This window comes from Balearica regulorum, chromosome 5 (assembly GCF_011004875.1).
Source record: "Balearica regulorum gibbericeps isolate bBalReg1 chromosome 5, bBalReg1.pri, whole genome shotgun sequence".
Lineage (NCBI taxonomy): Eukaryota > Metazoa > Chordata > Aves > Gruiformes > Gruidae > Balearica > Balearica regulorum.
The window spans coordinates 9,069,489-9,096,441 of record NC_046188.1 but is presented as its reverse complement, the minus strand read 5'-3'; the positions used below and the strand labels follow the sequence as shown (position 1 = coordinate 9,096,441).

The following is a 26,953-nucleotide window of genomic DNA, read 5'->3' as shown; positions in this document are numbered from 1 at the left end:
GCTTCTCAAAATCTTGTTTTCAACATGACTTATATCAGTAAATAAAGCAGACAGTTCCAACCACGTTATTATTCCATCAACTTCACTCTTTGATTAGCTATTCTGTTTGGAAAATTCATACACCAGTCTCAAACTAAATGCACTTTGTCTGTTCAAGCCACATTCTGCATTCTGTGCTTCTTAACGAAAATGGCTTCAGATTAGTAAAAATTGCAATGCCTGTTATGCACTCTATCAGCAGCCCAGCATATGCTTTACAAAAGTCTCCCACAAGGAATAAGATAAATAGCACCATCCCACTGCTTCCTAAGGTAGAAGGCAGAAACAAATTATCCAGCTAACACACAAAGTATACAGAATATATTGCCAAAAAAAAGTATGCATTATTAGCCCTAAATTTATACACCAATTAAGTTGTCCATCTCTTTGAAATCAGACGTATTACCTTACTACTTTTGGGCTTCTGAATGGCATTTGTGAACATTAAAAAGCTGGAATACTAGGAAAGTTTTCATTTTTCATACTGTCATTACAAGAGCAAGGCTTTAAAGGTCCACAGGCTTCACATGACTAGTGCAAGTCCAGCCACACACCAGCATCAATCACCACCTATTTGCAAGCATTCATCTTTTCCCAGTTCATGGTCCCTCAAGTTAAAAAGCAAAATATCAAACAAATACACTGAATAGGGTGACTGGAGAGAGGCTGCTGTAACAAAACCAAAGGAGAACACCTTTAATAACCACCTCTAATTCACTCCATCCTTCTTGCGTGACCTCAGCGAGATTACACCTTCTCCATGCTGAAGCATCTCTTAATAAACCTCTCTTGTTCTGATTATCTTTATGAATTTTGTTGATTTAGACAGAAAAATACTTCTGCTTGTTCCTTTTTTTCTGGCTCAGCTACCAGGCTATGTGTTTCTTCAAGCAGGAATTGTCCCTTCTTCTAAAACTAGAAAGCACAAAGCACTACTGAGTTCTCCCAATAAGAAATAGTAATTCAATGCAAATGAAGCAAAAGCAGTAATCACAGAAATCATCTGATGCTTCTCTTGACCAATTCCCTCTGTATTACTACAGTGTGATTATAGCAACGAAGAAGTTGCAGAAGCAGGAGAGCTACCTTCCAGATCCAATAACCCCAGTAGGATGCTGGGAATAAAATAATATAAGCATCCACTTGGGAAAATAAGTCAGTAACAGCCATGCAAAAAAACAATAAATGAAAAAAGTCCTCCCACATATCCAGGGACGCATCATGCTCCAGAAAATTTTGCTGGTTTTATTCATTATGTCAGACAATGACATGCTTAGAATCATTTCATAGAATCATAGAATCATTTAGTTTGGAAAAGATCTTTAAGATCATCAAGTCCAGGGGATTCCTGGTGCAGTAAAGACTAATGGCAGATTTGAAGGACACATAAAAGGGATTAAAAGGTACTCTATTTCTTTAGCTTGGAGATGCCCCACTACCCTACCCTTTATCAGAGCGTTCATTTCACAAAATGAAATAAATCACAACTATCTGTTTCAAGTTGTTCTATAATTTCTTCTCTTTTAGATATTTTATAGTTGTTAATCTACCTAGAGACTCAGATGGAAAGGTAGTATGTGATCATGTAATTAAAGATGATATCAGTATGCAGATGCCCAGAAGCCAAATTCTGAACAGGCCACTATTTCTGTCACTGAACACACAAGTTTTAGTATGATGTCCAGGAGTTTCACGTCTTGATAGACTGAAGAGTCCAAATCCCAAATCCTTGGGACAGAATGCCAGATTTCAAGTCTGAGAGAACAGATCTCATATAGCCTATTAATAGACACATCAGTCAAACTCCCATCGCATGTGCAATCAGCGTCTGGGCATCTATTTGCAGGATCTGGGTTTACCTGCAGAGCAAGATTTAGCACTTCAAGACTACTTAAATAATTACAAAAATCAAAGATGTCTTCCCAGAAAAAAAAGCAAGAAAAATTAACTCCTTACCCCCAAGCATCTGAATCTTTCCAGGTTTCTGTAGAGAGTCATAAAGAGAAGTATTAAGATCTAGGGAACAAGGCTGCAGCTCCCATTCTGTGTAAGACTGTACTGTGTATTTGCACTGCAAATGGACATATGTATCAGAAAACAAAGCAGAAACACAAATCAGAATACTTGCTATCCTACCGTTTCATACTGGTGCCAATACACAGCCTCACCTAGTTTGCATGGCAGAAAAAGAAACAGAGCAATAAGGAAGTGCACCTTATAAAATGGATCCTCCTCCTCATTTACAGATTAGCAAATTTTCTCCGCTTACCCACTACGTTCATGCTTTACATAATTAACCTGTTTCATTAAAAGAAGGAGTGCTTTTCTTATGAGAAATAGGAAGCCAGGTGCTGTACGTTATGAAGATTTGCTCAGAAAATCCTATTTTTAAATCATGCTCATGCGCATTTCCTAAACTGAAAACAGTAATGTTACTGATTGAAACAAAATGACAAGGTGGGAAGAGGATTGAAAAATACTAACAGAGAACCAAGGACATCACAAAATGAATAATGTTTAATCCGTCTTAATGCTACCAGGAAAATTAAGTTTAAGCTGCACACTTAATTAGTCTGCTAATGCAGTTTGATGGGCCTCCTCGTAATGCCAAGACCACTGGGATCTTCTCTGTGTCCCCAAGAAACCTGAGATTTTTCATTATGTCTGCATCTATAGCAGAGATACGACTTAGTCATCCCTTCTCTTGGGCTTCAAGCCTATCAGTGTTTACACATAATTCATGTCCCTTTTGCTTATGCATCCACAGGAAGATGGCGCATGCTGTTCACAAAGAGTTTTCATATTGTTACAGCTGTGCATGTGAAAATCTCACCTACTGCTGGGGCTAGTCAAGTACTTTTAGGCTCCAAATGGCTGAATGTGTTTGTCAGGTCTAGCAGTGCCTACTAGCAGTATTGCTTATCTCTGTAGTCTTAAAAATAATGTCTAGGACAATGGTGTCCTAGCAAGATGCACGAAACACAGCTCAGAGCAGGAGAAAATCATTCCCCTTATAGCATTGGGTTAAAAACACTAAAGAGTAGGTAGATGTAAAGACCTCAAAGTTACTCTGTTTCATTGATTAGCTTAGAGAATTTGTTTGTTAGAGATTGGATAAGGTCAAGAAGTCCAAAGGCTCCTTAAGACTCTGTTTGGTTAATGGATTTTGAACAGCATCGCAGCACTGTAACCTTTCATCCCAGAGCTGGAGGCCAAAAGAAGCTCTCTAGCACTAATTATTGAGGGTCAGATTTACTCCTAGCAACAGGATCCACTAACCAGCAGGTCAAATGCCATCCTGATTTTAAAAAAACACTTAAATGAACACACAGTACCAGTCTGATCCTTCTGGGCACATTGGACATTAATTAGTCCTATAAGAGGATATTCAGTCAGACCTGGTTGCAGTACCATCTCTCTTTTAAATACAAAACAGCAACGGATAGTAACAGGTTTATGTTCCATCCACACAGTACCGCTTAGTCTGTGCTCTGATTCTAGTCTGATCTCTAAGAAAATGTTTTAATACAGTATGACAAACCCTGACAGCCTATATTTCAAGCTGAATCAAGGAAAGTAGTTGGGGATTACATACACACTGAGCCAAGTTAGTCTGATTACTCCTTCCTGTTTTTTTGACTGAGAATGGTGACTTCTGGATTTCAGCTTGATGGCAATTTTTTCTTCCGAATAGAGGGATACCTAATATTTGAGGAGAGATACCTGGTATAAAGAGTGTTCTTCCTTATATTATGCAGAGACACACTTACGCATGCATGCACTGAAGTTATATGTAAAAATAAATACATATCTGTGACCAGGTTCATCAATATCGAAAAGATTATTTTTATCAACTGCCCTGTACACCACGAGGATTTCAATATGCAATCTGCAACTACTTCCTGCTTCTACAGCACCTTTTGCTCTCTGACACATCACATAAATACTCTGCATCTAGCAGCGGGAACTATTTCAGTACATGTGTTCTTGATTTATAAGTTTAATTAGAAACTTTTATGCTTTATACAGAAATACCTTGAGAACAGTTTGAGTTGTCTGAGCATAAACAACAAAATTAGAATTTCAAACACATCTTCCCTGCATCTTCATGTAGTTGCCCATTATTTCTTGTGCAACCCTCAAAGAGACTATTGCACTCTGGCAAAACTGGCATCGCATCCACTGTTCTTACCTTTCAATTCAACTGGATATTTCAGCACGTGCCAAACACTATGCGAAAGAAGAACCTCTCTGAAGGCAATAGGAGAAGTGTGTAAGAACTGTGCTAGGGCAAGACCTTACCACAGCTCCTGTAGGCTTTCACAGATGGCACTGCCTTGAACCCTGCATACATAATGCATTAACACGCAAATAATCCATTGATTTTAGCAGTGCCAAGTAACAAGTACAGGTCTTGGCCCTGAGTGTTCAGCAAGCAAAATAAGAGCACATAGCATTTTTGGAACAATGCAAAACTGAGGTGGCAGCATCATCTTTATCTTACAGTTAAAAGAAACCAAGGTACAAAGTTTGAGTGGTCTTCATCAGTAACAGGAGAGCCAGGTATACAATTAACGTTCTTGTAACTGTTCATCCACACTCTTACCCATTACGCTGTCATGGGGTCCATGGAAAGTAGGGCCCAACCAAGTTTATAGGAGCCTTCCAGTATCTAAAGGGGCCTACAAGAAAGCTGGAGAGGGACTGTTTACAAGGGCATGGAGTGATAGAACAAGGGGTAATGGGTTTAAGCTGAAGGAGGGGAGATTTAGATTAGATGTTAGGAAGAAATTCTTCTCTATGAGGGTGGTGAGGCACTGGAACAGGTTGCCCAGAGAAGCTGTGGAGGCCCCCTCCCTGGAAGTGTTCAAGGCCAGGTTGGATGGGGCTTTGGGCAACCTGGTCTAGTGGAGGGTGTCCCTGCCCATGGCAGGGGGGTTGGAACTACGTGATCTTGAAGGTGCCTTCCAACCAAAACCATTCTATGATTCTATGATTCTAAGTTTAAAGACATAAAGGAGGAACAAGATGGTTCTGTGTTTAAAACTCTGGAATTAGGGCTTAGAGCAGCAAAATTGAGATCCTAGCTCTGCTACAGACTTACTAAAAGATGCTGAATGGTTCATTTAAGTCCTATCATATTTGAGGTCACCTGCTGTAAAGCAAGATCAAACACATTTTCATTCTTGCAAATGCAGAGCATCTTTCTGTCTCTTCAGTAGACTCTTCCACATATTTATTCAGTTTGGCAAAAATACATTTTGCTAAAAAGAGACTGATCGAAAATGTTCAGCCAGCCCTAAACAGGGAAGGAACTCTCTCATTATCTGGGTTTATCAAAGTCTGAAATGGTTTTAGTCTTTTCTGAGGGGTCTGCACAATACTGTAGCACAAGCAAATTGTAATCCTGGTAGAGTACAGAATAGTCTTATTCACAGCATCAGTGGATTGGGGTCATTATCTTAAGACACAAAATATTATTTTTAAAAAGTCCCCTTTAGACTTTTTCTGTGTTTAGACACAGAAATGAGTCAGAAATGGCAGTGGCCAGAAATTAGAAAGTATATCCTACAAATTATTTTGCGCTCTGAGCTGGATGGTCAAGTGTTTGCAGAAAAGGCTCAGGTTAGTCACAGGAATAAGGACAGTGCTTCAGAACTCCTCAAACTACAGCAACAAGATTTCCACCTGCTGTATTTCACCCATTTATTTCAGCCATCTTGGTAACGATTGCACCATTGAGTACTTCTGCCCTGAGAAGGGGTACCATCTCCTTTAACAAGGGCTCTTTAAGCATTCTTGAAGGACTGGAGACACTGGAGGACAGGCAAAGATGGGGAGGATGGTAAAATGTAGAACTACTTGATAATCTTCCTACACTCACCTTCTAATCCTCTCTGCCCCATTTTAATGTAGAGAAACTTAGCATAAAAGAAACAGCACAAAGATTTCCTGAACAGCTCTGGCTCTGCCTCCTGTCATGCGCTGACACGGCGGCTCTTCCCAGAGCTTCTGCACTGATGCTGTAGCACAAGAGAATCCCTTTGCCTGTGAAAAAGAACAAAGGGCACCGACTGCGGCAGAATGTCAGCAGCAAAGAGCACTGGGGAAGAGGAAAATCCAGATCTGAACTCTCCTCACAGAGCCAGTACTCTGAGTCCAGCATAATCCATGGTTTTACCAGATAACTTTGATAAGGTGGCTAATTATTGGCTGAGTAACCCCTTGCTATCCCTAAAATCAATCACCCCTCCTTCTGTATTGATTAAAACATCCCACTGCTATTTTCTCACGATCCTGGTTGTCAGTAACCCTGTTAGATGCTCTTTCTATGTGCACACTATTCTTCTTTGGCTTTTGCAATGTATCTCCTATGCAGAGGATCAGACAGTAGGAAGTTTTCTTTTAGTTTTCTTTTGCCTCTTCTTCCCACATCCTCCACTAATTGAAGTTATTGACTGACACACCAAAGTGAAACTACCTTAACTTTGTACATTCAGCAAGTAATCTGAAAGCCATAATGTAGCATTTTCTCATATAAAAAGTGCACCCTGATGCGTTACACCCTTTATTTGTAAATCAGTGAATTAATTATTGAGCCAATAATCCCTGCTTCATAACAGTAACTGGAGGGTGCCCATGGAAACAAAAGCATAGACCAACTTTTTACTCCTCTAAAGTACTCCCCTGACACAACCTCTGGGGTCTTGTGTTTTGTTATTCTGTTTATAAAGCTTTCGCTGATCAACAGAATTGGGATATGTAGTGCTTGGACTACCAGCTCTGTATCTAAATGATAATGGACAGTTGCATCTTTCCTGCCTGGATCAAGTTCTAGTCTAAGACCTGTGCCAAGGATTCTGACTTTTACAAACAATCTTCCTACTATCATCATTTAATATTTTATTGTCATCATGCCTGGGACCCCCCTGCAACTGTTGTGTCCCATAATGCCAGTCTCTGTACAAGAATAATGGGAGTCCCAACGAGCCTGCAATCAAAACAAACAGGACAGACTCAGGCTGTGAGAAACGGAGCGTTATTCTGACCAATTTTCTAAATAGGGAATTTAAGGCAAAAAAAGATGTTGTGATCAAGTTTGACTCACAGTGTTTCAATGTGATCCCTTATGTTTATTTATCACGTCTCATCTGCTAGACAGTCCTGCCTTCGTTAACAGTAGATGAGACACAGCTCTGAAGATCAAATGCCATCCTTGATCCACAGCCCCAGTGTAGTATGTGCAACAGGAGAACACTGCGCTGCTGTAACATGCTTCAGGATTTACTCACGAGGAGCGAGCGTATCACCTACAAGAACAGAGATTAGGAACATGAAGTGGTTTTGCCCCTCAAGTCTTTTGAACCTTACCTTTATTTTTCACTGGCTCCAACAAGACTGTATTGGAGAGCTGGTTAAACATCTTCCAGAAGTTTTTGAGGTGAAAAATATTTTGACCTGAACAATGAACTTCTTTATGAACACAGAAATTTAGGAAGTTTCAATGAAAAGTTAACAGCATAGAAACTGAACTTCTTTTCTATACCAGATCTCAGAAAAATATCTCCTCTCCATCCAAAAATACAAACAATCCTACCTCTTTCTATGCTGCATTTTGGCAGGATGAGAAAAAAAGACCTTTCCAAAGATGAGGTCCAGGAATACATAAAAAGACAGTAGTGCTTTTAACACAAACATACCAACTGTTGCATGGGTTACCAAATACCAGGCAATATTTTGGGAACATCCTACCCCTGCACACCCCTACCAGGTCTCAAAGCACTGGAACAAAGAAAGTGGGAGGGAGAGACAGAAGAGTAAGGAATAGAAATAACTTGCTCAGGGCTAACCAAGAAAAAACACTGTCAGAACCAGGCATAAACTATCTCCCAGTCTCTACCATACTAACCCTGACCCTCACAGACACATGGACCTAAGTCTCTAAGTCAGGCTCTGTGAGTAAAGCCAGTCCTACCCATGGCTCTGATGTTAGGGAAAATTTTGAAAGAAAAACAAACAAACAAACAAAAGAAACAAGTTTGAAGCATAATACGGCCACCACAGTCCATCCTTAATTCACTCTTAAATTACTCTTAATCATCATAAACTCATAGAACTGTCCCTTCAAAGTGGTAGATGTCATAGAGCTGAAGCTGAGAGGCATGTTGATGCAAACAAAAGGCAGAGCAGCAGGCGTATGTCTGGGTTGCCTTAATTTTGCGGTTTTATGTGAAATGCTGCATAGTACTCTAATGCTCTTGCATATTTAATTTTCCTTGTTCTTTTCAAACACTAGGAAATGTGACTGCTTGCACTGCCAAGACACTGTGAATTGAAACAATATACACAGTCAAAATATGATATTGAACTATTGCTAAAGCATAGCCCTGCTTATACGAGACACGCCAGCAAGCACGTTCCTCTCACAGTGCAGTCCCTTCTCATGGTATGTTATGAATTATTCTGATATGACAGTCTTACAACATAAAGTCCATTGAAATCATGGCACAGTCTAAACTTCCTATTCATTGCAATGGGAGTTTGTCTAGTAAAAATAATTAGACCTGCAGGGAACTGTTCCAGAGTCTTGCCAACACCAGTGAACAAAACCCTCAAAGCTTACCAGTTTTAGCTCAGAAGTTCACTGATGTTCTCCCAGTAGGATTGCTCTTCATCATGAAAACTGAACAAACCACTGATATTTTGTCTGATGAAGACCAAGGCCTAACGAAAGGCGTTTAAATCTTTGCCAGCGAAGAGGAAATTCAGACTTCTGAAAAGCTAAGAGATGTCAGAGCAGCTGGAAATATTCAATGTGATCCTCCAGCTGAATACAACTGTGCTGGCAGAGAGGAAGAAAAGTCAGGAAGAAAGCAGGGCTTGCTCTTACACACCATCCCATTGACTACCCTCTTAAGGGCTTCCCCCGCCAAAAAAAATAGGAGAGGAGACAGGAGGGAAAGATCAAGAACACCACATGAGAGAAACCAGCCTAAAACAAAGTCTCTGCATTAGCCATAGTCCAACACAAATGAAATACAGCAGTTTTGCTACAGCAGGACATATGGCTGGTGTCGTTCACAAATCTTTCTAACGATGGAACTGGATTATTCAGCTACCTTCTGCTTAGAGAAATATGAAGAACAGCGATACATGAGGAGAATGGTAATGCTTGGCCAATGGACCCACAGAGCAAATGCATTTACTTAAGTCGGGAAGATGATATAGCCTCTAGAGGTAGGAAAGAGTTCTGGATTTGTGTCTGTGTGAGTACAGCTGACTTCAAACTGGATAAGAGACCAAGATCAATCAGGATGAAGAACCAGTTTTACAAGAGGAGACCAAAGGGGCTCAGCTTGTTTAGACTAGCAAAATAGCTGGTGAAAGGGGGAAGACTGCTCTCTACAAATCTATCCTGAGGATAAACACCAGAAGACAAAAGAACTATTTGAGTTAATGGGCAATACTGGCACAAGAACAAATGAATATAAATTGGCCATGAATACATTTAGGTTGGAAATTAAAAGAGGGTTCCTAACCACTACAGCAATTAGGGTCTGAAATAGCCTGCCAAGGGGAACAGTAGAGCAAAAGAAGTCCAACTGCTTTTAAGTTAGAACTCAACACCTTCACGAAGAGTATAGTGGTGCCCATAACAGCCTGAGACCTGGGAACATAGCAGTCTTGTGGATGAGAATACTTCTCAAGGCAGAGCACATTGGTCTCGGCCATTCGTGGTCATAACAGTAGGTACTTTACACCCAACCTGCCCAAAGGCCCTGAGCTTATTCTCTTACTCTGAGGAAGAGGGTCCATAGCAGCAACCTTGATCCATAAAGGCATTTACAGTACCAGAATACCACCAACTGCAGCAAGAAGTATGCACCTTGAATGCTTTTGCAAGCCTGGCACTTGTACAAGGAAGGGGGATTTCACCCACAGCTCTTATCCACATATTATGCTTAATGCAGTAGCATTACAAATCCAGTCATTATCATCCATCAACGCCTCTGAGCTTCTCACTGGAGCATGCGAAACTGCCAATGGCCAGAGAGGCACTGGACTGACTTTCCACATAGCACAGTGCACTGCCTGCCTGGCAGTTCCCAGTTTCTAATGCCAGAAAAGCAATGGGTTATAGATAGGTATCTCCATAATTGTAGACCACGTTATCAAACACCAAGGGAAACTCTTATCTCCCTAAGGTTGGTGGTAGCTTTACCACTGACTGCAGCAGGATTGAACTTGGCTGTCTCATGCTGGGTTGTACAGTCCAGAAACAGAGAAGTGACAGGTGGTAATTTGATTAAGCGCACTGGTATGAGCTGAACAGAAGCCAGCATAACCAGAACTGAACTAACAGGAGGGAGCAGCTGGTGGCTACTGATCCTGCTTGAAGAATAGTCTGTCAAGTCAAAGACCACTCCAGGAGCAGGACAGACAGTTAGTTATCCTCAGGCAAATGTACCCAGGATTAGGCAATGGGCTGTGAATCCCCAAGTATCCAGTCAGAAGGCAAGAGAGTTGTGTGCAGAAGTTAGTGGGAGAAGCAAGAGGTTAGAGTACAAAATCAGGTAACTAACTGGTCTGTCTCTTCCATGAAACAAAACATTTGCCCACATGATTTTTTTTTTAAAAAGTTTCTTTTAATTTTAAATGGCTTTAAAACTATATAGATAACATATTTCCTAATTGAAAGCCATTTAAATGTTTCTCCTCCAGTGATATGCAGAACAATTACCACAGCAAATGCGTCTGTAGATTTTGTTTTCTTATTATTGGTGGTTGAATAGATTTGTAATTTTAACTTGGAATTTAAAATGTTGTTTTTCAGTATGCTACGGGAGACCACAGATTTCAGGTTAACCTGCCTTGTTTAAAATAAATTGACAGTCTGAATCTCACCCAATCAATCCCTAATTAGTTAAGTGAGACAGATGGGTCAACCCAGCCATTCTTGCCAAGACAGTGGAGGGGTATCATTAACAGTGGGAGGCTGGGACATAAAGAATGGAGCATATCTGAACCAACATCATGGAGGGGGAAACTTCTCCATCTGAGGCTTTGAAGATCAGAAGGGCCCATCTAGTCAGGTCCACTATTCATCTTTCTATCTAGAGGGATGAAAGGTCAAAAAAACACCAACAAGGCTTGAATAGAGAGCTCTGGGAAACCAGAAACCTAAGCTCCAGTTATCAGGTATCCTTAGAGTGACTTTTCACAAGCTTACTCTTGACAGTGAAGCCAGATTCAAATGTCACTACCCCTCACCTACATATGAGATGAGGTTGAGAAAGCCAAGATTGCCTAGCCTAGACAAGAAAAGACTCAGGAGAATCTTATCAATATGTATAAATATCTGACAGGGAGGAATAAAGATGACAGAGCCAGATAAATCTCAGTGGTGCTCAGTAAAGGGGCAACAGGCACAAAATTAAATACAAGAATCTTCACAAAAACATAAGAAAAAAATTAATTGCAAGGGTAGTTGAATGCTGGAACCAGTTACTCAGAGAAATTGTGGAGTCTCCATTCTTGAAGGTATTCAAACCTGACTGGACATGGCACTGAGAAAACTGCTCTAGTTGACCCTGCTTTGAGCAAGGGGCTTGAACTAGACAATCTCTAGAGGTCCTTTCCAGTCTCAATGATCCTATGATTCTCTTCCAGAAACCACTGCCCTCCAGCTGCACAGTACAGTTCTTGAGTGTTGATTGTGAATCATAATACTTCATCTGTCCATGTTCCACTGTTGTCACAAAAGTCAATTTTAACACGACTGAAGGGGGTCTATAAAACCTGTGTGATAAAGCAGAAGGCAGGAACAAGCAGCCAGCAATGATGCTGGGTAAAGAAGGAAAACCTCTTAACACAGCTTTGTCAGTCAAGATAAGGTCTCTTGCGAAGAAGACCCTTAGTGACACATCTTCCAGGATGGGGTGCTGTAATCATCTCACTGCAATGTCAAAAGTATACAAAAAGGTTTGATGCTCTGCATCTACTTGATTTCAGCATGGAAACAACAGAATCTTGATGCCTCACCTTATGAGGGTACTTCTGAGACTCTCATTAGGTAATTATCAGCCTCCAAGAGCAGTTAGAAACCTTGGACAAATCTAGTCCTTCATCTTTCTCTACTTCAATTGTTTCCCTGTAGAATGGGTACCATTGCATTGCCTGCCACACCAGCTTTTAAAGCCAAGCCTACCCTTCGCTGTATGCACTAACCAGAATGGACAAAACATCAAGGAACTGCTAGATGTAAATAGCCTTTTTTCTTCTTCCTGAGCAAAAGATTTGACTGACTTCACTGGCTGATGACTCAGGAGAAGTTCATTCATGACTGCAGAGAGAACTTGCCAATGTTTCCTATTAAAAGAAACCCATGAGAGCTGAATAATTAATAACCTACCAGTGAAAAATTGTCCCTAATTACCAAAGCAATTCTGAAAAAAAAATGTTAATTGCTTGGCCTATGTTCCTCCCTCAATGGAATGACTATATTGACAAATCTCATATAGCAAGAGAAAGCTGGTGGCCACAAGATACACTTGTTACAAATTGATCAATGGCAATTATGAAGTTTTCTTGCATTTCTGAAATTGCTTCAGGCTTCAATCTATCTTAAGACAATATTATACATTTTTAACAAGGTGAGGCTTCTCCCTATTTTTGCTTCAGATGAAGATGATTCGTGTTTTGCAGGGGGCAAAATAAAATAAATATGATGAAAACTTTTAATTTTAACAAAGCAAGTCATTATCAAGCATTGGCAAAAGCATTCAGTTAAATTGCACTTGTGGTTGAAATTAATTTTCTGAAGCGAATTCTGAAAGGGGTAGAAGCCAACAATCAATAATCTCTTAATGAGGTGCAAGAAAAACATGTGTAGACATGACAGGTTTTGATGGCTAATGAGCTTCAGAGGAAGAGCATTGTTCAGAGGAAAACTCTGAAAGGCACAGAAAATTGATTAATTGCCAGCCCAAGATATTGCAGCAAAGCATTTGGAAATTCAGCAGCCCTCAGACCTCCTATTATTTACACCTCTTATGCAACATGTTAACTTTAGGAAACATTATAGCTGGAGGGTGTTGTTTTTTCCTTCTGTCTCTCCCTAGTCGCTAACTCATGATCAATCTGCTTGCTGTGATTTGTAGCCTCAGAAACAAAGTTACCTGGTAAAACTTTCCCATACTGGTTACTGGAATGAATAACTGAAAGCAAAAGACAAACCACGGGGGGTCCTGTTTCTCTTTTGTGTTAATAGCTGCTTTGCTGCATGTAAGACATAACTGGGCTAACAGACATTTTGGTCTTCTGTCACTTACACTCACAAGTGTCAGCAATACAACATAAAAGAGTTCTCATTTACCAAAAAATTATCAAAAGATCACGACCTATTTTCCTTTAGTTAAATGCCTTATTTGAAGATGCAGAACTAACCTTCATTCTATTTCCTATCAGCAGCAAAGACACAAGCTCACGTAGGTGGGAATACGGGCCCCCAGCCTGAGAAACTTGATGCCTTCTTCTCTTGGGTCTTTACTGCAAAGAGTGGTCTTGAGGAACCCCTGGTCCCTGAGGACAGTAGGAAATGCTGGAACAAGGAAGACTTACCCTCTGGAGAGGATGATCAGTTTAGGCAACATTTAAACAAACTGGACAAAAACATCCATGGGACCTAACAGGAAGCACCCGTGAATGCTGGGGAGGTGGCTGATGTCAGTATGAGACAATAATCATGGGGAGACGGGAGGTTCCTGTGGACTGGACAAAAGCAAATGTCACTCCTGTCTTCAAGAAGGGCAGGGAAGAGGGTCTGGATAACTACAGGCCCATCAGCCTCACCCTGATTGCTAGGAAGGTGATGGAGCAGATCCTCCTAGAATCCATTTCCAAGCATATGAAGGACAAGAAGGTGATTTGGAGTAGTCAGCATGGATTTAAGAGGGGTAAATCATGCCTGACTATCCTGATAGCCTTTTACAATGAGATGACAGGCTTGGTGGATGAGGGAGGATGTTTATTTTGATTTCACTAAGGCTTTTGACACTGTCTCCGATAACATCTTCATAGACAAACTGATGAAGTACAGACTAGCTAAACAGACTGTGAGGTGGACTGAAAACTGCCTGAGCTGCTGGTCTCAAAGTGTTGTGACTTCTTGCCCACTACTACCACCACTGCAAACGGCCTTCACTTTCAGATATAGCAGAGATTATGCCTTATGTGCCCACTTCCATTCCAACAAAGCCATTAATACAGCCAACATTAATTTTCCACACAGAGGTACTGTTTAATTGTATGCTCAACATTTTACATATTCATGGTGTTTACTTGAGGTTTTGCTCAGTATCTTCTTCCTTGTTTTTTAAAGTAGCTGGAGATACAGTCCATCACCTTGTTGTCCAACAGACATTTCACAGAACAAAACCAGGGAAGACTGATGGGCAGTGGATGACTCAAGAATGACTTTGGAAAGTAGAGGAATGCCACACATTAAACATAAACTGGAATCCAAAAGAGGTCCTCAGCAGGGTAGCCTGGCTACAGCATCCACCACTCTTTTAAGGGGACTGCTAAATTAGTGGGTAACACCCAGCAGGTTTCTGTCCAGCCATAGGAGAGGAAACCAGTCCTATAAACCCGCCAATCCTGAATATTGACTGGATTGGGAGATCATAAGGGATCCCACTATCTTAGATGATGACCTTGTATTACCTCCAGTTCCTCTTCTCATAAGCAGTCTGTGCCTCAAGGTCTTTAATAAGGGGATAGATTGCTATTTCTATAGACTTGTCCTCTCATACATAAGGCAGATACTAGAACATAAGTATCTCCTCACCAACACCATAAGACATAAGAAACAGCTGAGAAAAAGCATCCAGTGTTCATGGCCACCCAAATACTGACCGCTCTTCTACAGTTGCTATATGACTAAGAACAAGTTATAAATGGGTTAAACTGATCCGAGATCCCCATGTGATGCCGGAGACAAACAGCAGTAACCCCACATCTAGAAACTGGCCCAGATGTGAAAGGGCACTTAAGGCACACAGGTAAAAGCACAAGGCAGAGGCTTCAAGAATCCCATCTCCACTGATAAATGTGACACACTAATTACTTCCCCTCACTCCCTGTACTCGTTCTTTCTTCATTTGCTGCCTAGCAAGACAGTCATCTTCTCAGGGTAGGGATTCTTTCTCACTGCCAACATGATTTGGAGCCTTGTTGTTGTTTAAAGCCTCTAGTTGATATTTTTATACAAAAAACAAACCAGTTGAAGTTAAAAATTCCCAGAGCACTGCAGCCTAACCCTTGGGCACCTCAAGTCCCAAGGTACCTATATTTTTGCTAATAAAGTTAGCTTAACTTTAGGGACATAAAATTAGCACTTTGAGGCATTATTAGAACTGTCCAAGTCTTTATGTTGTTGAGCAGATTGACACCATCTCATTTGCCCTACTGTGAGTCACAAACCAGATGTTTCCCTGCCTAACTTACACCTGTAGAGCCCAGTACCCCTGTAGCTGTATTTCTCAGCCAGAGAGACATAGATTGATGGCAGCACATAACAGGTCAGGAGAGGACTTGAAAACTCACTGAACAAAACCAGATAGTCCCATATGCATGAGCAAGGACACAAGTAAAATGGGGCCATATTAAAACCCAGTTAGGCAACAGCGTAAAAAACAACTTGTGATTTTTAAATATTTTTATTATATGAAAGAATCCTTCAATTAAGAAAACATTTGAGAAGTAAAGCAAAGAGCAGACCTGCACCAGATTCTGGCCAAAACATGGAAGGTCCACACTCTTCACTTTTAACTTCTAGCCTAGTAATAAGTGTGTTTGGCTGGAATGCAGGAAGACAGGATTCAAATTCCCCCTCCTTTCCCAGAGGCTGGGCTTCTTCTGGAGTCTCTTACCAAAGCTGTTCAAAATCAGTTACAGAAATACAGCAACACAGCTTGCAACTCGTATCTCCTTCATGTAAATGTACAGACATGCAGCAAGGCCATCTGTCCATGGACCAGGTCAAACAAGAAAGAATAAAATCTCTTTGACCCAGCTGGAAGCATGGAAACTTCACATACCCTTGCCTGGTCCCTCAAGCAGGACAATGACAGAAGAGAGGGGGCAAAGCTGGAGTTCACCCAAAGCCAGGAGCTCCTGCCTTGCATAAAGATACTACTACTCAGGTTATCAAGGAGTCTACAAAAGAGGTTATAGTCCTATGAGTGCCCTTACCATAAGTCTCCAGAGAGACTCTCTATGACAACATCAGTGTAACTATTCCAATGCAAAACAGAAGAGGTCTAAGAGAAGAAGCCAAGAAGAATCTCCAAACCTAGTGGTTCAAGTGGGAAATGAGGGTTTCCCGTCCCCCAGGTAGAGGGATGTTTTGATGCAGGCACAGGCCCTAAGACTGTTACCAAACAGGGGGTAGGAGGAGGAAAACAAAAATAAAGGAATAGCACATCTGATGACTTCCCAAACTCCAGGGGAGTCATGACAGCGAGTCCCAGCTGGGGAAATGTCAGTGAAATTTAGGTACCACAGCACTTAGTCCTTCTGCTCATCAGACCTTCAGAGCTTGATTCAAGACTTACCAAGTCAATATAGAATCACACTGATCTCAGTGAGCTAATTAAGTCTTGAGTACTCATAAGCTTTACTGTGACCTAATCCCAGTTAGAGCTGTAATTGTACAGATTGATTTATCGTTTGATACTGAAATTGGTTGGACTCCAAGCAATAAACTCTTTCTGACAAGGTTCTTTTTTTTTAATAAAAAAATGCTTTTTCATAAAAATTAACCTTTTGCAGGAACATACAATTCTACTGAAACTGAAGAAAATAATTTCAATGGTGTTTTGACTCTCAAAATGTTTTACAGCATGAAAGTTCAACATTTTTTCATATATTTAAAAACCAGTGTGATGTTAAAATAAAAATTAAGATAATTTGATATATGTTCCCACAAAGGACATTATTCATGCTCATCTAGTTTGTCAGTCCCCCCCCCCCCCAAAAGTTGCAACATCTTCTCAGAAATAGAAACTCCAGCCCCTGGCAGCTCTACTCCCAAGAGCTGGTGTAACCCACTGCTGTGTCTGTGCTTCATGTTCTCTTCTCCGCCTGGTCCCCAGAGAAGGAGAGTCTGCTGAATTTGCCAAAATGAAGCTTTTGCCAGAAGTCCCACCTCCTCAAAAGTTGTTCCATAAGCAGTGGAGCTGTTGAAATCTGTTTTTGTATGATTTGGTGCCTTGCAGCCAGATTCTCCTGTGTCTAACAAGGTGATAGACCTTCCCTCTCAAGGTTTTCCTGTAGCTGGGGTGTTATTCTAGTCTCTACCCGTGTGAATTCCTTCACGCCTAACATGGGACGGAGTCAAACTCCCCTCCCCATCCACCCTCAGGAAACTTGTCAGGATGCAAACTACCATCTCTCTGTCAAACTCTGCTAGAAGAGACCAGCAGATTGAAGTCATAAGGACAGCGCACAGGCAGATGCATGTGTATACACACACAAACATACCCCTCTGTGCTCATAAGCCTGGCTTCCTAAGGAAAGCCGACTAAAAATAACTAGCTGTTATGAACAGCTATAGCTGCAATGTGAGCTGTGTCTCCGCTCCCTGTCAGTCTGCATTAGAGTACTTTTTAATTTCACATTTCCATGGCTTGTCTCAAAAGATCTGTTATTTCTCCTATGATCTTTTCCTCGCTTCTTTATATTTTTATCACTGTGTACTCATACTGTTTTCCTTGTTAGAACAGGCCCAAGATGACTGCAATATAGGCTTAGACAATCTGCATGAAACTTCTTTGCAAAAAGTACTTTATAAGACATGAATCTGAATAATTGTTAGAACAGTACATTTTGTTTTCAACCTGCAGCATAGCCCACTTTATATGCAACTCAGGCAGAAAGCTACAAAAGGTAATTTAGCTGTTAACTGGCACAGTCTATATATGCCAGCAAAACTGCACCGTCACTAGAAAACACTAGCAAGGATGTAGCATAAGGAGTTAACAGGGGTCTTTTTTCCCCTTCACAGAAACTATTTCTGTAGATTCAGTCTGAGTATGCAAAGTAACACATGCTAAAGACTTCTGTGCAAGTACCTCTGGTCTTTAAAAAAAAAAGAAAATATGTTTATACAGTCATATTTGAGAACTACTATATGCTCTTGCATTGAAAGCCAGACTCAAAAGTTTGTGTTCTTTCTCCACTGTCTGCTTTTAACTGGCCACCATACCCCCCTCTCCCACATTGTCTTGTGTTTCTCTGACAGCATGAGCCTCACCAAAGTGCCCTTTTTTTGTCTTTCCTTACAGTAATAGTGCTTCATCTTCACAGAATCTCCAGAAATCCATTATAAGCTACTTATTTTCAACACATTCTGTAACGCAGAACCTTTGCTCACAAGATAGACTTCTGGAAAAATAATAATCCTGTATAATACATCTAAATCCCTCCTGATCAGTAGTATATTCCCCGAATCATTTCCTTGATTCAGCCAAGTTTCCACTCAGAGGCACAAAATTTGGAGGGGGAAAGTTGAGCCATCCAGGTGCACAGACAGTATTTCACATCATTCCAGCAGCTCAGGAACTCCTGCGTCTACTTACTGTCTCAAGTTCAGGGGAGGGACACGGGCAGAAGAAAGAACTGCAGTGTTTGCTGAGCATCGGATCTCCTTACAGCAGACCAGAGCCCCAAATAGTGAACGTATCACAAGAAAAGGCTCAAATACAGAGCACCAAGAAAGAAAACGGTGCAGTTAGCACCAAAGCACACTGTTTTTGTTTATGTTTGCCAGAGCTTTCAACTGTTTATCAGAATGGCAACAGATGGCACAAGGCAAACGCACGCACTTTTTCACAGTTTCCTACAAAACGAACAGATGTCTTCATTACATGCTACATGACCGCGTTTAACAAAATGTGACAAGAAGCAGAGGTAGAGAAAAATGGCATATCCCTTTCCTAACCTGAATTGCCTCTTGGCACAGATTTTAGTTGTGCCTGAGCATGGGACTGAATGCACAAGAGGGAATGGAGAGAATTTTTCACCTGTATCTGCTCCACCAAATCCAGTAGTCACAGAAAACAGAAGCAGAGACTTTGGGGTAGTTTCATCTCTAGGGAAATATGGCAGCCAAGATGGAGACAGGAGATGTTTTCACCGTCTCTTCTTAGGAGAGCTTTCAGGGGATGACCATGCTCACTTGGATGAGGAGAGCCCCTCCAGTAAAGCCCATATGAACCTAGACAACTTTTGGCTCTGCTAAAGCGAACATGTTAGCCACAGTCCACTGCTGCTAGAGCCATGGACAGCCTCTGTATCTACCAGCCTCTGCCAGAGCCTGAGCAAGAAGATTCAGCAAACTTAAATGGTCCCAAATGCTAGAGGTTTCTCTAGTGATGCACATGAGTAGAGACCTATCAACAACACTAATCTGTTCTGAAAACAAGGCCCGTGGTGGGCTAAATACTGCCTTTCTCTGCTCATCTGAGTGGCTCAGCAATTCAAGGAAACCCATGTCTTGCCACATGAGGCAAGACAAGAACACGGAGGCCTGCTCTGTACCAGAGGTCAAGAGTTTCAACCTTCATTTTTGCTAACAACTGCTCCAGAAATCATACAGGCTTACTCAAGTCCTTCCTTTTATTTTCAAATCAACTAAAGAAGAAATGGAGAGGATTATTCAGGTTTGGTGGGTAATGGGCACTTGACGTCCACTCACTTAGGTGTTTTGTAACTAGCCACTATTTTTAGTACAGAGTGGATCAGAGAAAGCTCATAGCAAAATCACAGTTCATGTGAAAATTTTACAACAGGGCAATAGACATTCATATATTTTATTTTGTTTCTGCTGAAGGGAACAAAGCTAGCCGTTTCAGACAGCTCTCCCAGTTGGACCTCTTACCCATCTGCATTTGTGGACTGTAAGGGCAGGGACGGAGGCAGAAAGGGCTGTAGCAAAGCCAGGCTGTCACAACACAGTGGGAAGACAGACTCATGGCAAACAGAACAGACTTTGCAGGCACTTCTCTTTTGCCCACAATATACACAGTTACGAAGGAAGAGAGACTTAATGCTGTCCCTCTTCCCAGAACTCCAAACAGGCCCACACAGGGGAAACTTTCATATTGTAACGTGCTAGGTCTGCTAGCCTGCGGTTTTGTCAGGCACCAGCTGTGCCAGTGAGACCAAATCTCTTTCCAACAGCATCAGCCTCTCCTAGTCTTGCTGGGTAAACCTCAGAACTGAGTGTCTCTTTCCCTACAGATTTTAAGGGCTGTATAGCCCCTATGAGGGGCTTTTTACAGTCAAGGGTAAGCGCATATAAAACACAGGCAGACTCCTTTATTGGGAGGTCTTACCTGCCAGTACAAACGACAGAGGCCCAGGATCTTCTCCAGCTGGTACTAGCTCACCTCAAAGGTCCTGAGCTATCTGCAGATTTGCCTGTATAGACACATGGTGCTGACCTGCAGCATTGTGTAGCAGGCTTCAGAAAGTCATAATCCAATATGAAACAGAGGAGAAGACTCTAGAGTTAGGTACATTGCTAAACCTAGTGATCAGCTGCATATTATTTATCAACACCTATTTGCATCAATGAGTTGTCAATATGATAGCATCCCTAAACTGCTCTGTGCTATCCTCGCTCATTCACAGACAGGGTTGGTATCTCCACAGTGCTGTGTCCTGCCACAAAGACATACCCTAACGGCTTCTAAGTGCCTTGAGTCCACAGCCATCTGCTCATTGGTCCTCATTTTACCCTGTCAGAGGCAAAACTGACTGCAATTCTCAATAGGAAAATAGTCTCACCTTCAGTCTCATGAGTTTTATGCAATGTAGTCCTCTTCTACACACCCATGGCTGTCTGTCCCCTTTTGCATCAGGAGCCCAGGACAACAGAGACAGCCTTTGCTGCTAGTAAAATGCTATCACATAAAATGAAATATCTAAAAAACATCTAATATCAGGAAAACCAGCCCATGTACATCCTTTGGCTTTCAGATAACTTGTGTTCAGCCTAACAAAACTCAATTCTTAGCTGGTTAGGAAAATGCCAACCAGATTTCTACTTTGGAATACCATTTCCAGCAGTCGGTCCTACACTGGTGGGAGACCATAGGAGCTTTCCCAGGGATTTCAGCAAACAGAATCAGGCCCTCTGGTAGCACTGAAAGCAGCAGCAAGAACAGAATGTCTCTACAGGATGCCTACCATGCCCCAAGGAGAGAAGAAATGTCAGGATGCAGCAGAGCAGTAATTCCCCCAACCAGCAAGGAAGAAAATAATTTGTCGCATTTTTAGGGAGGAGCACTCTTGCCATTCTTTCAACCATTATATGATTTTAATGACTGGCTTCTCTCATTGTCTTAGCAGCTTGCAGAATTTTCTACTCTCTTCCCTTCATCTCCACCTCCCATACTGGCTTTGAAGATTTCATCTGCAGCTGCTCACAGCAATATTGTCCATCTGGAAAACAGTGCCTGCTAAACCCAGTGTTTCTTGTGGAGCTACTGTTCCCAGCAAACTGCTTCTCACAAGCCTTATGTTCCTCACCAGTTCTCTAGGCCTTTTCCTAGTGGCAACTGGCATCATTAGTATTTATGTCCTGAAAGAAAGCCTAAAAATACAGGCAGCGGTGACACAGAATGCTTGGTGCATGTAACTGTAAAATCCATGGCAATATTCTCACCTACTGCACAAAAAGACAGAAACCTAAATCTATCCTATGGCCAAATGCATTTGCACGTGTTTGTGAGCACATTTAATGCAACCCTTAAAGCTGCTCTTAATGCACACACCACTGCACAGGATGTTGGAAGTTCAATTATTTCCACAACACTCCAAGATTTAAAGCTAAATATAACAGAGACCTCAGATGTCTAAATTGAGACTAAAGCAGCTAAATTCTGTGTGTATCTAGAACTGTGATTTGGGTGTTTTTCCCCCTAGCTCAGAAGCCACTGGTTGCCTCCTTATCTGAGTAAAAGGTTTCATTGGATCATCTTTCTTGCCATCGGTTTCTTAAAAGAGGGACAAAGTTGGATACAGTCATTGCAATTCACATGTTTTTCAAGTAAGAGCCTGCTGATTAAAATATTCACTACAGAAGAGGGCATCTAGAGGCCGTGCCATCCCTGACTTCATTCATACCATCTGCAAAGAGACTGTTTGATGCTCACATCATGCCTCTGCTTCACTAGAAGCTGGCTTTGTTGTTATAAAGCAATTCACGTGTACAACTCCACACATTCCAATGGGTCCATGGAAGAAAATATATGTAATCTGGCTTTTGCTTCTACTTCCCCCCAAAATACTATGTCCTATGAATTGTCATCAGATATAGAAAATGAGAAGAGAGCATTCACGATTTGCTACAGCATTCACGATTTGCTACAGCTTTTGCTCAAAGATCACTGCATAACGAAGAGAGAGACCAAATCAGACAGCAGGTCTTCCGTAGACTGAGCATTTGCTTACACACCAGAAAAGGAACTCATAAGACTATGTTTAACACCATCTGGGGATCCTTCCATACAATATTACCATCAATAATAACAGAAGCCTAGCTACAGATTGTTGTACTCTGTGACAGCTAAATATATCAGACCTAATTAGATAACAGGCCAAAAAGCAAAAATCTGCAAACACAAGGGAATGCTACCACAAGGAACAAGGAGATGAAAAAAACCCTGCAAATTAAGTGCGGGGATGAACCTGGACTGAAATCACCAGTCTCAACACCATGACTGAAATTTAGGAAAGGTCAGCTCTAAATAAGGAGCCTGGTTTGAACTGCACAGCTGGGGTCTCTCTGTGACTCAAACCAGAGCGCAGGCTCCAAACACTCGTAAGAGCTAGAAAGAATGCACTGGGGAATTTACCTCAGCTGGTATATATCAGCCTAGCTCCATTGACTTCAATTAGCATGATGTTAAATCTTCAGTGTTGACTTCAATGGGATTACAGTGATTTACATCAGCTGAGGAACTAACATTTCACTTTTAGGCAGACTCTTCTGTAGCATCTTCATTAGTGGAAATTCTATGTAAGGAAAAGAAAAGGAGATACACTCTGCTCTTATGGCTCCAGCTACCTACTGTAATGGGAATATAGTAAATGCAAGAGATAGACTGGTGGCAAACTATAATTAGCTCCATTTTGCTGCAGTTCAATCTATGGTTACAATTACCCTTTCTTTGCTATAAACATCTAGCTAAGAATTGCTGGAGCCACTCCTTCCACTTCCTGCCTCTCCCCCTTATTTAACCGCTCTAAAAGCAGGTTTTCATAAAGGCACAAGGTTCTTTCCTGCGCACACACAGCTGGCAATTACTGCTAGCAGCCGGCCTTCCCGCTTCCCAGCTCTCTCTTCCTGTCTGTTTTCCCTAACTCTGTAAACAAAAGAATAACTATCATTTCAGTGGGTATTACACATGTATCCTAAGTTTGAATGCTCCAAGATACTTAAATTCAGTATACTGTGAAACAGGCAACAAGACACTGCCGTCCTCCCACAGGTTGCATTGCCAGATGTTAGGAAACAACATGTCAGTTCCTCCCAGGTTCTAGCTGAGCCATTGCTCATTAAACATTGAAAATATTATCTGAAATTCCCCAATATGGTCTTTTGAGGAATCCAAGGAAGGCATCCATACATCCTACTTCTAGGTACCCAATCTGAGTGCCTTGCTTAGGCTGCTTTACAGTCAGCAGAGATTTTGGAGAAGATTTAAGAGCTCGACTAGGAGTTTACCTCTCCCCATGGAATATATAACCTGTCTAGGCTCATAAACCAGGTACCTTTATTAGAAGCCTAAAGATGGTATGAATATCTCAAAACACCTATATGTCCCATTTCCCCCCTGAATCCTTTTACCATCTGACAACATGAATCAGACAAAGAGAGGAAGTTTTCCTGGTCCAGACTTCTCTTAAAATGTTAAAACCCCGAGATTTATGCAGCTGTTGAGCATCAGGTCCTGCTGTTCAGTACCAAAACTGTGTTTTGGGTGGAATTATGTAAATGACAAACTTCACATTTCCTGGTCGGATTGCAGTTGTTTCAGGCTGATCTGAAAAGAAAGCGTTTGAATGTCTCAGTGAAATAGGTTATTTAAAATACTTCTTTCAGCCTGAAACAAAGGATTTCTTTCCAATGTTGCTTTGCTACAGTTTCCCACAAGATACCACTGCAAATCGCAATGTTCAAAGGTTTAACTTAAAAATGAAACATTTTAAATTAAAAAGAGTTCTCTTCTGATTTCTTTTTAATCTGAAAGTGTAAGAGACCAAATCCAGTGCTGATTGACAAACATTTCTAGTTTCCTCAAAAATTCATTTTTCATTAAATAAACGGGATGTTTAACTGAAAATCATCCCATTCTAGTCTGGGTATCAGTGAAAAGCACACACATACCTGTCCCAAAGCATTGTCCTTAAGCTGTGGACAAACATGGCAGATTTCCTACCAACTCCTGGCCTTCTAAGGGCTACTTTGAAGAACAAAGTTCCTCCAGGACCCAGAAAAATGCCCTTCAGAAGAAGGGTTGGTTTAACAAAGAGAATGCCAAAAATCCTCTTCCATGGCCATTTTGTAGCCTTTTTATATTCTTGACTGATCTAAGTACAGAACAGAAAGTCACACGTAAGCTGTAGAATAAAAATACCTATTTTACTGGGGCTGCCTATGATTTGGCTACAGGAAAGATGCAGTAATTTCTTTTTGTGCACACACTTTACAAGCTAGGATGCCTCAGATTCTCCTGTTTCCTTGTTTCCTCTTCTATCTTCCTACCCTCAAGGGCCTAATACACAATCACTCTTTCTTGGCAAATAAGAAGAATCATTCTCTCCATGGATACAAAGCTCTCCTTTCTGGTAATTAAACAATATTGTCAACTTAATGGAATCTCAAGGATGGGTTAATACTGACTGAGGAAGGAAATAAAAGTGCACACAGCATTTAAAAGTTTTGAAAAGCATACCTCTATAGGAAAAGATTCATATTGCCTTGAATTAAGTTTATTCCTTCCTTGTGTATATTGTACAGCAGTGGTCTTCTCACAATATTGGGGTTAAGACTCTCACTCCCCAGTCTTTGGTCACCATCTCCTATAGAGTAATTAAGCTCAAGAAAAATGCCTTTTTATGTCAAGAATAATTTTTGTCTGGAGTGTTTCCCAAGTTGTTTATGGATGGATATATCTTCTGTTCCTAGGAAAATGTCACTGAAATCTCAAAGACGCACTGCCCACTGTGGTTGTTATTGTTTCATTGTTACTATCTATTTATGGATTTCCTCTGTAAGCTTCCAGTTTTCAGGACTTTTCCTTCTCCCCTCCTCCTCCCTCAGACCTCCCAGATTTTTCTTCTGGTGTTGCATCGTGCCACTTCCCAGCCATGGTTTACAGAACACATTCCAACTCCACTGTGTCTCTAAGCCTCAAATTAAAGGAAAAGTTGCTGCCCCTTCTGCAAATTTCCGTTTTAACCAGACAACTGCATTCAGCTCTTCTGAATATGTTCAGTTGAAGTCAAAGTGAAGTGGGACACTTCGGCCTTCTTGAAAAAGGCAGTGAGAAGCAAATGGCATCAAGTACTAATATTCAGCCTCAGAAAAAAAAGAATATGGAATTATTGATAAAATTGACAGAGACTGTAGAGAGAGGAGGCATGGAGGATGGTCAGATAGTTCTCAATTTGTTAAAAATTCCATCACGAGAGTATGGGGAAAGTTATGGGGAGCTGCTCTGAAGTGAGGCTCCAGGAGCAGCTTAAAAATCATGCAGATTTTATAAAGTGACACCCTTCTAGTTCGTCTTACTTGTCTTTTGAGTAGCTAAACACTAATCATATTTCCAGGTTTTGAGAGAGAGAGAGAGATCAGACCTCAGCTTGTCACATGACTCCAGGAAGTTGGGATTCAAGAAAATACTAAATATTTTGACAAATCATGAGGGTACTGACTCACTGAAAGTGCAGCCATGCACAACTCTTTCAAAGCTGCATTATAATAGCAGTAAAACAAAGATAATTGTTATATTGTCCATAGTTTCTAACCTAAAATGGCGTGGAGGAAGCCCCAGAGCTTGACTTCTCCCCTTAAAAATGCCCAGATTATACTGACTTGTTCTTTAACATCTCCTCCTTTTCTCAGTCTTGTATCTCCCCTCTTTTGACTCCTCCTTTCAAAATTTGTTTCTTCCTCTTTCTCAGTGATGCTTTCCTGTGCCCACCCTCTTCGCTCCCTCTGTCCCAGCCCAGGGACACACAGATGGCTCCCACTGACATCTCCAGACCTTTCCAACAACTGCAGCAGAGCCCACGGCTGTACCCTTACCCTCCTTCCCCTGTAATAAACCCTAATTACCTCCTGGGTTTACTTTGACAGAGAATAAAGGATGCTCATCATTAGGCAGATTTTTTTTCCAAATATCAACCTCATTTTTGCCACTCTATGGACAGTTTTACCTTACATGGCAGGACTGTTCATATTTGCCTGCGTTATTCTGTACACGACAATGACAAGAAGTTATATAAAAGCAATAACCACAATAAGATTTTGTATACATCTGATAACTCTCCCTGCCAAGTGAAATGTTTTAAAATTCTTGATCATAATCAATTTTTTAAAAAAATTTCCATTAAAAAAATATTTTCCTATTATTTAATCTTGGCTTCTGTGTTTTCTGTTCAACATTTTAATGGCCATTTTTCTAATACTGCATTCACCTCAAGTGACATTAAGCTGATGTAATAGAACCATTTTAATCAGTAACAATCAATTTTATTACTATGAAAACCTTAGGGACAGAACATTAAATACATACCATGTAATTAGTTTTGATAAAACAAGCCTTCATCTTAGCAA

The 26,953-nt window shown here is 41.1% G+C and overlaps 1 long non-coding RNA gene across 1 annotated transcript in view; it reads right to left on the bottom strand.

The window, feature by feature from the left end:
• Window positions 1-5,644: 5,644 nt before the first annotated feature.
• The window catches only part of LOC142601897 (uncharacterized), a 44,752-nt gene continuing 23,443 nt past the window's right edge, over window positions 5,645-26,953 (bottom strand). Inside the window, exons 2-3 of the long non-coding RNA XR_012835470.1 lie at window positions 7,148-7,349; window positions 5,645-6,087 (exon numbers count right to left, since the gene is read on the bottom strand). This is a non-coding gene — a long non-coding RNA (uncharacterized LOC142601897). The remainder of the gene's footprint in view (window positions 6,088-7,147; window positions 7,350-26,953) is intronic.